At 43.8% G+C, this 15,266-nt stretch overlaps 1 long non-coding RNA gene across 1 annotated transcript in view; it reads right to left on the bottom strand.

Annotated features, from left to right (window-relative positions):
- Positions 1-3,994: 3,994 nt before the first annotated feature.
- The window catches only part of LOC115198824 (uncharacterized), a 166,166-nt gene continuing 154,894 nt past the window's right edge, over positions 3,995-15,266 (bottom strand). Inside the window, exons 3-4 of the long non-coding RNA XR_003879301.1 lie at positions 4,773-5,271; positions 3,995-4,083 (exon numbers count right to left, since the gene is read on the bottom strand). This is a non-coding gene — a long non-coding RNA (uncharacterized LOC115198824). The remainder of the gene's footprint in view (positions 4,084-4,772; positions 5,272-15,266) is intronic.

The following is a 15,266-nucleotide window of genomic DNA, read 5'->3' as shown; positions in this document are numbered from 1 at the left end:
GTGGGCTGAGACCATCTCCAAGACAGGCTATGCCAAATAATGAGCTCTCTATGTATTAGGACTATTTGCCATGGTCTTTGGAAATGTTTTTGCCTTATTACAGTGGATCCCAAGTTGCAACCTTGAAGCACAAGTGTCACCATATGCAGTAATACTGCTTGCATCTACAGAAAACAAGCTCACAGAAAAATCTTCACACACACATTTGATATTTTCCAAAGTGGGTTCACGCACAGAGCTCAAAGAACAGCTTGTCGGTGTATCAGCACATGGATATTGGTTTGAAAACCTGTTAATTTGCTTTGCAATCCAGATTGCCTCATTGCTTAATAGTGTGTAATTACAGCAGTATGGCAGCTATTGAAGAGGACAAAAATTGGTAAAAGTTCCTCTTTGAGCAATCTTCTGGGTTTGATGAGACAGAGTTACTGTGAAGAGTAAATGTTGTCAAAATAATGTGAAGTAGGACACATTTCAGATGCTCTGCTTGTTTCCCCAGTTGATGTACTCAATACTATCATGTGCCTACCCCTTCATAATACATCACAACTGTATGGTCAAGTTGTTGACAGGTAATGCATGATGACGATCATCTCTCAAGATACACTAATGTCATTATATTCATTTTATTATTCCTCTTATTGAATTAAACAGGTTTATATGAAAGAGCCAGGTTTGGTGTTGCATGTTATGGTCAATCCTCTTAAAGATATCTTTGAGGTCTTGGAAAACTGGGGCATCAAGCGAGCCAATGTTTCTGTCTGCTTTTAAACGGATTGGGTTTCTCAGCAAACATCTGTACAAGACTCTTTCAGGCATTTGGCTCACTGAAACTGAGCAGAAAAAAACCCATCTGAAGAGTTGTTCATTCTCTGCGTGTGACAAACGCAATATAAAGCAAACCAATTGTTACGAGCAGAAAGATGTCTGACTCATGTGTTGTCATGATGTTGATGTTGTCATTCGGACAACTTGGATTATTTGATGACTATCTGAGAAAAGGTCAAACAAAAAATATTCAACCTTTGGACATGAACAATTCTGAAAAAGAGAAGCCTTATTAAATTCCTTATTGTAGCATCGTGGAGAAATGAAAGAAACAGTGAATAGGAAATGGATTGTTCTGATCGTGATGAACGTACAGTAGATGAAAGAGGATCCAGACCCCAGACAGCATGATCAGTAGCACCCGCCTCCAGGGCAAATAGATCAGGGAGAATAAGCCTCCCACAACGGCTTCATATACAATTTTTGTTTAAGTCATAAGAATAGATTATTGTATTGCCTTGTTATTACATTTGAAGGTTAGAGTTAGGATATTAGTTAGATGGCTCTTAAGTTTCCAAAGGACTTGTTTCCTGTTTAAATACAGTATCTCAGCAATAGAGATGTGAAGCGAGAAAGAAAAACATTAAAATGTCACAAGCACACATTTTATATTCCAAATTCACAGGCAACTATTTATAGTCTGTCATTGAAAAGGATGTGTCTGCACCTCAAAGGAAGGCTAATCCATCAACGTCTTCCTGCATTAATAAAATCTGTCACGAGGCATGAATTCCGGGCCTGGTTTCGGAGGCTGAATTGGAAGTGCCGCCATCCAGTCCTGATCTCTGAATACTGCAGACTGCCAGACAAGACAGGTCCATTGTCCCGGTGTTAGAACCCTGAAAGGTCAGCTAATGCAGACAGCGGGATGAGAATAAAAAATGGAGCTTCATAGTGTGTCCAAGATGAGGCAGTAATTCTTCAAAGTGAAAATACCAGGGACATAAGCCAGGATGAATAGAGACAGCATTTCATGCCTTTAAGCTTTTGTTGCTCTAAAACTTGGTGAAGCGCACTGAGATGGGAGGAGGAAGAATAGAAACTCAGCATGGGGCCATGCAAAAACTTAATACACCATAAAATCGTAGAGGAACAACTGACACAGACAAAATAATTGAAGGAGAGACAGATAGAGAGAGAGAGAGAACGAAAGACAAAATCCTTGATTGAAGTGCCTGTCGGTATTGGGTTCTGGCACCTGGGAAGCGTTGTCCTGGGGATAAGGTAGGATTAACACTCAAGCCCATCATTGCCTTCGCTGCTTCGCCTGGAGGTCTGGCTGAGGAAGCTGACTGTGGTTCAGGCTGCGCTGCGGATGCATACGTACAGATGGAACCACGTCCACATCCCTTTGGGCATACTGATTCTGCTCAAGTCAGCACAGCAAGAAAACATTCACCCATTACAAACTTTGCCGGAGAAATTACTACTGAGACAGGAATTACTGTTGATTGGATGCATGTCAATACCGAGGGTTTTCACAGTCTGGAAGTTGTTTTGCTGACAACATGTAATTAATTAATTCACATGAGATTTAATATATTTGATACTCCTGTGTAGTGGTTTAGAGCAAAAGTCATGTTAGAGTCAAATACAATTAACTGCTTTGATAGAGCGTTTGTACTTCTACACAGCACCTCGGTGGCCATGAAATAAGGTACGCATAATTGTTATCATCCCAACTGAGATTAGAAAATTACCTTCACACTGTAAATTGCGGTTGATATTGACATTCTATGACTAAGTTGACAGAACCATTTGAAAATCACAATTACATTTGAAAGGGAACTGTGATTGAGCTGTGAAGTCAACCTGATCTGATCTCCACCCAGATGGCCTAAATTACAGTCATCAGAAGAAGAGACATCTCTTGCACATGAGCCAATTTGAATCACATATAATGGGCTTGTAATTTCACAAGCAAGTCCTATAATTCTGCAGCACAACGGGTCTGCAGTTCCTTGATATGGAAATGAGGTTGTGTGTGGCTGACACATTGAGGTAATGGTAAGTGAAAGAGAAACAAAATAGAGGAGGATAAAATGGTGACTTCAGTCAGGGTGTGACAGAGATGTTGAGTCTGGGAGCGTTGTTACTATGCTCCTCTCAGTCAAGTTTATATTTCACCTTGCGACACGTCAATAATTCAACGGTGCGACACGGTCTATCCTGCTTGTGAAAACAAGTCATCCATCAACATTACTGGCTCACAGGCAAGATAGATGAAATATGGATGGAGTGTGGACTTGACTCCGACAAGTGGTGATATCAGTGAAAACACAGATTACAATACAGAAACAGTGGTGTTTTACAAGCTGTCAGTTTGATCTAAAAATATATATATATTTGCCCGCGCTACAGATGGCTATATCGTTCCTCTAATACAGGACTAGTAAAGGCCCAATGCACTACTTTTGTGAAAAAATAGTTTTTTTAATTGATTAATAAATGTTTTTTAATTATGATTTTACAAGGGGTAGTACCCTCCTGTTTATTTACCCCGGCCAAACCCTAACCCGGACGACGCTGGGTCAATTGTGTGGCGCCGGTTGTGATACAGCCTGGAATCAAACCAGGGTCTGTAGTAACTCCTCTAGCACTCAGAGACAGTGCCTTAGACGGCTATGCCACTCAGGAGCCCTGTGAATATACTTCACATTGGAAAAACAACCTTCTTCACTCCAAATCCAAGGATAATGGACATGAATGTGTGGAAAGAGTCCAGTTAAGACAGACTACACCAGACTGACATTTTTCCAAAGTTTAAATTGCCTCTGTTCAACTCTGTTAAATGAATGGTGTCCAGAAGTGTTGATCAATCCAGTCTGTTCCCTCAAGGCATCTCTTCAAACATAATTTACGTCTGTGAAGGTGAAACTCAGTTATGTGACTGTGCGTCATCAATCAGAATTTAATGAACTAATTTCATAGCATGAAATGAATGATGATATACTATAGGGTCACGTTTGTGGGGATCTTGTGTGGGTGTGCATTATGCAAACCGATTCCTTTTTAACACGTAAAACATACATTACGATGTTTAGGTCATGCATCCTAACTAAAATTCTAAATTCAAAAATATCAGAGATCTAATGTTCAACAGAATCTTCTCATCAGAATTCAGCATCGGGATCAATTTTGTAAAAGGTAATGAATATTAGTCAAGTCCACACATCTGCACGGTCCAGAGCTGGTCCCCTAAGATTCTGACCCATCTTTCATCTTGTATGGTTTGAAGCATCGGGAAAGGAGAGCCTTAGAAAGGGAAGGAGAGCCTTAGTTCTGCTGACCATTTCCCCCGGGACAAATGTCAGCTTCTAATATGAGGAGCTGAATTTTCAATGGAACACAGAAATGATAGATTCATTTAAAGGCCAAACATCACAGTTCTAGGACTAAACTTTATTATGACGGTTTAAAAACCACTCCTTTCAACAGGGGTTTTTGGTTTATGATAAAGCCCATTGTAGTATGCTACATTCTTTAAACTAAATTGGGGTTTACCTCTGAATGTTAAATATGAATGAAAAGTGTAAAACCTCAAGGATTGCATGATTTATTGGTGTATACATGTAAACACCATTTATTAAAGGGGTTGCTGAACCTTGGAGATTACAAGGATGCCTTCACTTAGCATTCATGGTTGAACATTCCTCATGATTACATGTTTTAATATGTATCCCCAACAGATCCATTCTTCCCAGGCTGCATGCATAGTTCAACAGCAGGAGGCATCATACAGATGTTGGATCTTATTTTGATCACCCTGTTGCAGGAGAAAGTTCTATCAACCCATACAAAAATTCCATTCATTGTAATCCACATAATAATTCACATTTCCTGTTGCTGCAGGATTATGTTCCTGCTATAGCAAACTGGCTCAAATTAAGATCCTACATCTGTATACTGTAGCTCTAGCTGTAATCTCCAGTTTCAATACATACCTCTAGTGGTAATCCTTCTTGTCCAGCACGGCCTCATTGGCCTGTATCTGCCCAGGCATGCTTATCTCCCCTGGCCCACATGTACGTACATTTACTCATGTGCAGCGGTTTACATCCATGACCAAATACTCATACAGTATGTCACGTCCATCCATCCATCTAGAGTGTTTGTGTTTACCTGGGATAGCTATGGATTGGTTGGCGCTTGGGGCACAGATGTTTTCCAGAGGCAGCCTGACTCCTCTTTACCACAGCTGGGAGGAGGGCCATTTGTCTTTACTGATCATGGTCATGTACTCAATTCAATGAAGGCTTTTCACTGGCACACTCAGTGGCAAGTTTGCCAACACTTTCTTCCATGATATTTTCCCGCGATCCTCACTTTAATAACTTGTTTGATGCATCTCAAGCCTCTTGTATGGGTGTTAATGAAACAGCACATAGAATTGGAGAGCAGCCACCATTCCTTACTCCAGGCTCCGCTCCACTCCTCTTCTCTCTGTATGGGGAAAAAGACAAAAGAAGAGAGGGAATATAGAACAAGTCATCTTATCAAAGATCAAGCGTTGAGTGTTGAAAGCTCTCCGTGCTCAGCTGTGGTACTGGGATAATTTGAGTGTACAGATGATGTCAAACCGTGACACCATAGACCTCTATGGAGGTCCAGCTGCTGTTCCTACACCCCTTCATCATCTCTCGCTTCACATATCCCAACACTGAGACCACGACAGAGCACAGATGATGGGAAAAGAAGAAGACAAGCAGTCGGAGTGGATATCAAGCAGAACGGGTGCGGAAGCAATTTATGCCGGATTGAACTCCTGTCCAGTTTTACAACATGCTCCTTGAAAAAGGTATCCATCGCCATGTCTGTTTGCAGCCCTCAAAAGTCAGCTAATTGACACATCACTTGGCATTATTCCACAGACAGCATAGGGAAGCCAAAAGAGCAGCAAACTGACCAAAATCATTGCCTCGCCTAACCCCCTCTGTAGATACAGTGAGCTCCAAAAGTATTGGGACAGTGACACATTTGTTGTTGTTTTGGCTCTGTACTCCAGCACTTTGGATTTGAAAAGATACAATGGCTGAGGTTAAAGTGCAGACTGTCAGCATTAATTAGAGGGTATTTTCATCCATATCTGTTTGTTTTGGTTTTGTTTCAGATTATTTTGTGCCCAATAGAAATTAATTGTAAATAATGTATTGTGTAATTATGTACTCACTTTTATTGTAAAAAAGAATATGTTTCTAAACACTTCTACATTAATGTGGATGCTACCATGATTATGGATAGTCCTGAATGAATCGGAACAATGATGAGTGAGAAAGTTAGACACTATATCATACTCCCAAGACATGCTAACCTCTCACCATTAAAGTAACGGGAGGTTAGCATTTTTCAGGGGTATGATATGTGTGCGTCTGAAACTTTCTGACTAAAAGGCATTTTGTCCTATCTACAGTACCACTCAACAGCCTTATTTTCTCGTACACACTGCTACTCTGACTACCTGCCATGAGAACAGTGGTCTATGAAAGGCTGCTATTCCACCCCCAGTCTGAGAGGTCGTGACCTCTATCAGAAGGAGGATAATGCCATAATAATGCTATGACGTCTACCCTGCTGCTGGACCATTACATTTCACTGAGCGTTAGAAACGTCAGCACTCATTGGTATTCACGTGATAAGGTTTGCTGAGAAGTAATTTTCTATGAAGAGTTGGTTTTATTTTCCATTTCCCAATACCTAATGTTTAACACGAGAACCGCCATAGGCCAACGGCCACTGACGTTACATTTTTTTAAATAGAAAAAAATGAGCAAAAAAAAGCAATGTCCTGTTTGGTTGTCATAATTTTCAATTCACAAGCAGAAAACTATTAAGAGGCTATTTACTTTTTTTACCCTAACGGGCCAAAACAAATGTGGCAGAAAGAGTTGATGCTCAGGTGCTGACGTGTCTCTCTCTTTTCTAACTGAATTAATGATGTCAATGGATGAATGGGTGATAGCAACCAGATAGAAACTGATCATCGCGCACATGACTTCATGACTGAATTTGAATGAACTGAATGATGAGGATGAAGAGGAGGATGAAGAGGGCGAATGAATTTAGAACAACAGTGTAAGAATTGTGGCCACAGTGCATCCTGCTCTGCATCCTGATCCTCCTCTACACTGGGAAAAATACAATTATTTTTTGTTTCTACTTTGTCAGAAGAAGCTGTAACTGGTCTGTATTAATTACTTTAACTCTAGTACTAATCGAATCTACAAATAAAATGTATCAAAGGTATAACACTCATGTTTTTATAGTACGAGAAATGAAATACAACAAATATCATTTACTATCTGTTTTTATATTTTCACAAATATTTATTTGTGGACGGTCTAATTATTTTACTATGAAAGGCTGGAAATAATATAATCTCCCCTCGGTGAGAGACAAGTCAGACAGTAAGTATAAGCTGTAAAGTTCACAATGGCAAACCGAACCAAACGAATGAACGCATTGACAGCAATGCAAAATGCTGCACAATTGAGATGAGCTGGAGTCAGATGGAGGATCGGATATTGTTATAGTTGGCTTTGCCGTCTTTGTATCTAAGATAATTGTGTAGTTTAGAGTAATTATCGAGGCTAGCTAGCCAGCCGCGACGCGACGCCTTGTCCTGACTCCAGACTTAGTCAACACACCTAGTCATCAAACCCACTGCTAGCTAGTGGGTTTGCTAGCTAGCCAACCGTTACCGACTAGCAGCGCTGTAGATACTAATACATTACAACGGAACGATTTGACTAGTGCAGTGTTAGCTAGCTAGCTACATAGTTGTCTTTGTCATAGCTTGATAATTGTGTAGTTTAGTAATTATCGAGGTTGGCTAGCCAGCTATTTCCGTCCCCCGCGACGCCATTGTTCCATACCTAGCCAACTATTACCGACGAGCAGCATTGTAGAAACTAAATACATTACAAAGGAACGTCTTGATTAGTGTTATGTTAGCTAGCTACAAAGTTGCTTTTGTATAATAGCCAACCTCTACCGACTAGCAGCACTGTAGAAACTATCACATTACAACGGAACGACTTGATCAGTGTAGTGTTAGTGTTAGTTAGCTAGCATTTTCGTCATTTTAGTCAATAAGATTTTCGCAACGTAAGCTTAACTTTCTGAACATTCGAGACGTGTAGTCCACTTGTCATTCCAATCTCCTTTGCATTAGCGTAGCCTCTTCTGTAGCTTGTCAACTATGTGTCTGTCTATCCCTGTTCTCTCCCCTCTGCACAGGCCATACAAACGCTTCACACCGCGTGGCCACTGCCACTCTAACCTGGTGGTCCCAGCGCGCACGACCCACGTGGAGTTCCAGGTCTCCGGCAGCCTCTGGAACTGCCGGTCTGCGGCCAACAAGGCTGAGTTCATCTCAGCCTATGCTACCCTCCAGTCCCTAGACTTCCTGGCGCTGACGGAAACATGGATTACCACAGATAACACTGCTACTCCTACTGCTCTCTCCTCGTCTGCCCACGTGTTCTCGCATACCCCTAGAGCATCGGGCCAGCGGGGTGGTGGCACTGGAATCCTCATCTCTCCCAAGTGGACATTCTCTCTTTCTCCCCTGACCCATCTGTCTATCTCCTCATTTGAATTCCATGCTGTCATAGTTACCAGCCCTTTCAAGCTTAACATCCTTATCATTTATCGCCCTCCAGGTTCCCTTGGAGAGTTCATCAATGAGCTTGACGCCTTGATAAGTTCCTTTCCTGAGGATGGCTCACCTCTCACAGTTCTGGGTGACTTTAACCTCCCCACGTCTACCTTTGACTCATTCCTCTCTGCCTCCTTCTTTCCACTCCTCTCCTCTTTTGACCTCACCCTTTCACCTTCCCCCCCTACTCACAAGGCAGGCAATACGCTTGACCTCATCTTTACTAGATGCTGTTCTTCCACTAATCTCATTGCAACTCCCCTCCAAGTCTCCGACCACTACCTTGTATCCTTTTCCCTCTCGCTCTCATCCAACACTTCTCACTCTGCCCCTACTCGGATGGTATTGCGCCGTCCCAACCTTCGCTCTCTCTCTCCCGCTACTCTCTCCTCTTCCATCCTATCATCTCTTCCCTCTGCTCAAACCTTCTCCAACCTATCTCCTGATTCTGCCTCCTCAACCCTCCTCTCCTCCCTTTCTGCATCCTTTGATTTTCTCTGTCCCCTATCCTCCAGGCCGGCTCGGTCCTCCCCTCCTGCGCCGTGGCTCGACGACTCACTGCGAGCTCACAGAACAGGGCTCCGGGCAGCCGAGCGGAAATGGAGGAAAACTCGCCTCCCTGCGGACCTGGCATCCTTTCACTCCCTCCTCTCTACATTTTCCTCTTCTGTCTCTGCTGCTAAAGCCACTTTCTACCACTCAAAATTCCAAGCATCTGCCTCTAACCCTAGGAAGCTCTTTGCTACCTTCTCCTCCCTCCTGAATCCTCCTCCCCCTCCCCCCCCTCCTCCCTCTCTGCGGATGACTTCGTCAACCATTTTGAAAAGAAGGTTGATGACATCCGACCCTCGTTTGCTAAGTCAAACGACATCGCTGGTCCTGCTCACACTGCCCTACGCTGTGCTTTGACCTCTTTCTCCCCCCTCTCTCCAGATGAAATCTTGCGTCTCGTGACGGCCGGCCGCCCAACAACCTGCCCACTTGACCCTATCCCCTCCTCTCTTCTCCAGACCATTTCCGGTGACCTTCTCCCCTACCTCACCTCGCTCATCAACTCATCCTTGACCGCTGGCTACATCCCTTCCGTCTTCAAGAGAGCGAGAGTTGCACCCCTTCTGAAAAAACCTACACTCGATCCCTCCGATGTCAACAACTACAGACCAGTATCCCTTCTTTCTTTTCTCTCCAAAACTCTTGAACGTGCCGTCCTTGGCCAGCTCTCCTGCTATCTCTCTCAGAATGACCTTCTTGATCCTAATCAGTCAGGTTTCAAGACTGGGCATTCAACTGAGACTGCTCTTCTCTGTGTCACGGAGGCTCTCCGCACTGCTAAAGCTAACTCTCTCTCCTCTGCTCTCATCCTTCTAGACCTATCTGCTGCCTTTGATACTGTGAACCATCAGATCCTCCTCTCCACCCTCTCCGAGCTGGGCATCTACGGCGCGGCCCACGCTTGGATTGCGTCCTACCTGACAGGTCGCTCCTACCAGGTGGCGTGGCGAGAATCTGTCTCCGCACCACGTGCTCTCACCACTGGTGTCCCCCAGGGCTCTGTTCTAGGCCCTCTCCTATTCTCACTATACACCAAGTCACTTGGCTCTGTCATATCCTCACATGGTCTCTCCTATCATTGCTACACAGACGACACACAATTAATCTTCTCCTTTCCCCCTTCTGATAACCAGGTGGCGAATCGCATCTCTGCATGTCTGGCAGACATATCAGTGTGGATGACGGATCACCACCTCAAGCTGAACCTCGGCAAGACGGAGCTGCTCTTCCTCCCGGGGAAGGACTGCCCGTTCCATGATCTCACCATCATGGTTGACAACTCCCTTGTGTCCTCCTCCCAGAGTGCTAAGAACCTTGGCGTGACCCTGGACAACACCCTGTCGTTCTCCACTAACATCAAGGCGGTGACCCGATCCTGTATGCTCATGCTCTACAACATTCGCAGAGTACGACCCTGCCTCACACAGGAAGCGGCGCAGGTCCTAGTCCAGGCACTTGTCATCTCCCGTCTGGATTACTGCAACTCGCTGTTGGCTGGGCTCCCTGCCTGTGCCATTAAACCCCTACAACTCATCCAGAACGCCGCAGCCCGTCTGGTGTTCAACCTTCCCAAGTTCTCTCACGTCACCCCGCTCCTCCGCTCTCTCCACTGGCTTCCAGTTGAAGCTCGCATCCGCTACAAGTCCATGGTGCTTGCCTACGGAGCTGTGAGGGGAACGGCACCTCCGTACCTTCAGGCTCTGATCAGGCCCTACACCCAAACAAGGGCACTGCGTTCATCCACCTCTGGCCTGCTCGCCTCCCTACCTCTGAGGAAGCACAGTTCCCGCTCAGCCCAGTCAAAACTGTTCGCTGCTCTGGCACCCCAATGGTGGAACAAGCTCCCTCACGACGCCAGGACAGCGGAGTCAATCACCACCTTCCGGAGACACCTGAAACCCCACCTCTTTAAGGAATACCTGGGATAGGATAAAGTAATCTTTCTAACCCCCCCCTAAAAGATTTAGATGCACTATTGTAAAGTGGTTGTTCCACTGGATATCATAAGGTGAATGCACCAATTTGTAAGTCGCTCTGGATAAGAGCGTCTGCTAAATTACTTAAATGTAAATGTAAATATTGAGCCTGAAATCGATGTTGCTCATGACAATCCGACTGCGAGCCTCTGCCTCCGATGTCTGAGCCTCGCCGGAGAAAAAGCAGAACAGGGCCAAGTGAGACGGTGATCCCAACCAGCACCGTGAGCAAGGAGTCTTGGAGGGATGGCACGGTTTGGGTAAGGAAGAGCGTCAAGAGCGCATTTGACCTGCGCCTCCTTTTCATTTCTACTGTGTCAAAAAAAGCTGTAACTGGACTGTATTACTTACTATAACGCTACTCTACTTGTTGTTTATGCATACAATTGTTTATGCTCTGGGCTATTTATAAAATGTTGGTGCTTAGGCTTACCTTTAAGGTAAATCATTTGACCTGTGTGCCTTGCTGGTTGATAATCTCTTTTTTGTTTCTACTTTGTCAAAACAAGCTGTAACTGGACTGTATTACTTACTATAACTCTAGTACTAGTCAAATCTACAAAAAAACTATCAAATGCATTACATTGTAATGTTTTTATTTGAAGAGAAGCAAAAATAGGCAAGGCCTAGGTGTTGCAGTAGCATATTCATTTGTAGTATAAAACATATTCCTACATGCCGTTTACGTACTTCAAAATATATATAGAACTTTTTCTAAATAAACAAAATATTCTTAAGACATGACTACATTCATTCCATATGTTTTTTTTAATGGTATTTATTTAGGTTGACAACACAGTAGATGAATCTGATGCGTATGCTAATAGTGACAGCTGACAATGTTCTCTAGCAGAGGCATAAATGCTAAAAGGCAAAGTGGTTTGAGTGTTAATGTCTTCATGTGGAAAATAAGATACAATTAGTCTCACACCTGGAGCCCGTACAGAAATGTGCATCATTATTTAGCATAAACCCATCTCGCCAAGCAAGCCACACATGCAGGCAAGCACACACAAACATACACACACTCCAAAAGGTACAGTGCACTGCCCAGAGTGATGCAGCATCTCTTTTGCTACCTCACATAGGTAACATATGCACTACATACAGTTGAAGTCAGAAGTTGACATACACGTAGGTTGGAGTCATTAAAACTCGTTTCTCAACCACTCCACAAATATCTTGTTAACAAACTACTGTTTTGGCAAGTTGGTTAAGACATCTACTTTGTGCATGACACAAGTAATTTATCCAACAATTGTTTACAGGCAGATTATTTCATTTATAAATCACTGTATCACAATTCCAGTGGGTCAAAAGTTTACACTAAGATGACTGTGCCTTTAAAAAGATTGAAAAAATTCCAGAAAATGATGTCAATGCTTTAGAAGCTTCTCATAGGCTAATTGACATAATTTGAGTCAATTGGAGGTGTACCTGTGGATGTATTCCAAGGCCTACCTTCAAACTCAGTGCCTCTTTGCTTGACATCATGGGAAAATCAAAAGAAATCAGCCAAGACCTCAGAAAAAAAATTGTAGACCTCTGCAAGTCTGGTTCATCCTTGGGAGCAATTTCCAAATGCCTGAAGGTACCATGTTCATCTGTACAAACAATATTACGCAAGTATAAACACCATGGGACCACGCAGCTGTCATACTGCTTAGGAAGGAGACGTATTCTGTCTCCTAGAGATGAACGTACTTTAGTGCGAAAAGTGCAAATCAATCCCAGGACAACAGCAAAGGACCGTGTGAAGATGCTGGAGGAAACAGGTACAACAGGTATCTATATCCACAGTTAAACGAGTCCTATATCGACATAACCTGAAAGGTCGCTCAGCAAGGAAGAAGCCACTGCTCCAAAACCGCCATAAAAAAGCCAGACTACGGTTTGCAACTGCACATGGGGCCAAAGATCGTACTTTCTGGAGAAATGTCTTCTGGTCTGATGAAACAAAAATAGAACTGTTTGGCCATAATTACCATCCTTATGTTTGGAGGAAAAAGGGGGATGCTTGCAAGCCGAAGAACACCATCCCAACCGTAAAGCATGGGGTTGGCAGCATCATGTTGTGGGGTGCTTTGCTGCAGGAGGGACTGGTGTACTTCATAAAATAGATGGCATCATGACGAGGGAAAATTATTATTATGATTTTTTTATTTCACCTTTATTTAACCAGGTAGGCTAGTTGAGAACAAGTTCTCATTTACAACTGCGACCTGGCCAAGAATAAAGCAAAGCAGCTCGACACACAACAACACAGAGTTACACATGGAATAAACAAACATACAGTCAATAATACAGTAGAAAAAGTCTACAGTGAGTGCAACTGAGGTAAGATAAGGGAGGTAAGGCAATAAATGGGCCATGGTGGCGAAGTAATTACAATATCCAAATTAAACACTGGAGTGATTGATGTGCAGAAGATGAATGTGCAAGTAGAGATATTGGGGTGCAAAGGAGCAAGATAAATAAATAAATAAATAAATACAGTATGGGGATGAGGTAGTTGGATGGGCTATTTACAGATGGGCTATGTACAGGTGCAGTGATCTGTGAGCTGCTCTGACAGCTGGTGATTAAATCTAGTGAGGGAGATATGAGTCTCCAGCTTCAGTGATTTTTGCAGTTCGTTCCAGTCATTGGCATCTGAGAACTGGAAGGAAAGGCGGCCAAAAGAGGAATTGGCTTTGGGGGTGACAAGTGAGATATACCTGCTGGAGCGTCTGCTACAGGTGAGTGCTGCTATGCTGACCAGTGAGCTGAGATAAGGGGGGCTTTACCTTGCAGAGACTTGTAGAATACCTGGAGCCAGTGGGTTTGGCGACGAGTATGAAGCGAGAGCCAGCCAATGAGAGCGTACAGGTCGCAATGGTGGGTAGTATATGGGGCTTTGGTGACAAAACAGATGGCACTGGGATAGACTGCATCCAATTTGTTGAGTAGAGTGTTAGAGGATATTTTGTAAATGACATCGCCGAAGTCGAGGATCGGTAGGATGGTCAGTTTTACAAGGGTATGTTTGGCAGCATGAGTGAAGGATGCTTTGTTGCAAAATAGGAAGCCGATTCTAGATTTAATTTTGGATTGGAGATGCTTAATGTGAGTATGGAAGGAGAGTTTGCAGTCTAACCAGACACCTAGGTATTTGTAGTTGTCCACATATTCTAAGTCAGAACCGTCCAGAGTAGTGATGCTGGACGGGCGGGCAGGTGCGAGCAGCGATTGGTTGAAGAGCATGCATTTAGTTTTACTTGTATTTAAGAGCTGTTGGAGGCCACGAAAGGAGAGTTGTATGGCATTGAAGCTCGTCTGGAGGTTAGTTAACACAGTGTCCAAAGAAGGGCCAGAAGTATTCAGAATGGTGTTGTCTGCGTAGAGGTGGATCAGAGACTCACCAGCAGCAAGAGCGACATCATTGATGTATACAGAGAAAAGAGTTGGCCCAAGAATTGAACCCTGTGTCACCCCCATAGAGACTTCCAGAGGCCCGGACAACAGGCCATCCGATTTGACACATTGAACTCTATCAGAGAAGTAGTTGGTGAACCAGGCGAGGCAGTCATTTGAGAGACCAAGGCTGTTGAGTCTGCCGATGAGAATGTGGTGATTGACAGAGTCGAAAGCCTTGGCCAGGTCGATGAATACGGCTGCACAATAATGTCTCTTATCGATGGCGGTTATGATATCGTTTAGGACCTTGAGCGTGGCTGAGGTGCACCCATGACCAGCTCTGAAACCAGATTGCATAGCGGAGAAGGTGCGGTGGGATTCGAAATGGTCAGTAATCTGTTTGTTGACTTGGCTTTCGAAGACCTTAGAAAGGCAGGGTAGGATAGATATAGGTCTGTAGCAGTTTGGGTCTAGAGTGTCTCCCCCTTTGAAGAGAGGGGATGATTGTGGCAGCTTTCCAATCTTTGGGAATCTCAGACGATACGAAAGAGAGGTTGAACAGGCTAGTAATAGGGGTTGAAACTATTTTGGCAGGTCATTTTAGAAATAGAGGGTCCAGATTGTCTAGCCCGGCTGATTTGTAGGGGTCCAGATTTTGCAGCTCTTTCAGAACATCAGCTATCTGGATTTGGGTGAAGGAGAAATGTTGGAGGCTTGGGTGAGTTGCTGTGGGGAGTGCCGGGCAGTTGACCGGGGTAGGGGTAGCCAGGTGGAAAGCATGGCCAGCCTTAGAAAAATGAAATTCTCAATTATAGTGGATTTATTGGTTTCCCTGAACTTTTTTGAGTTTGTGCTAC

Source organism: Salmo trutta, chromosome 1 (genome assembly GCF_901001165.1).
Source record: "Salmo trutta chromosome 1, fSalTru1.1, whole genome shotgun sequence".
Taxonomy (NCBI): domain Eukaryota; kingdom Metazoa; phylum Chordata; class Actinopteri; order Salmoniformes; family Salmonidae; genus Salmo; species Salmo trutta.
Note: the sequence above shows the minus strand (reverse complement) of the source record. Positions and strands in the feature narration are given on the sequence as shown.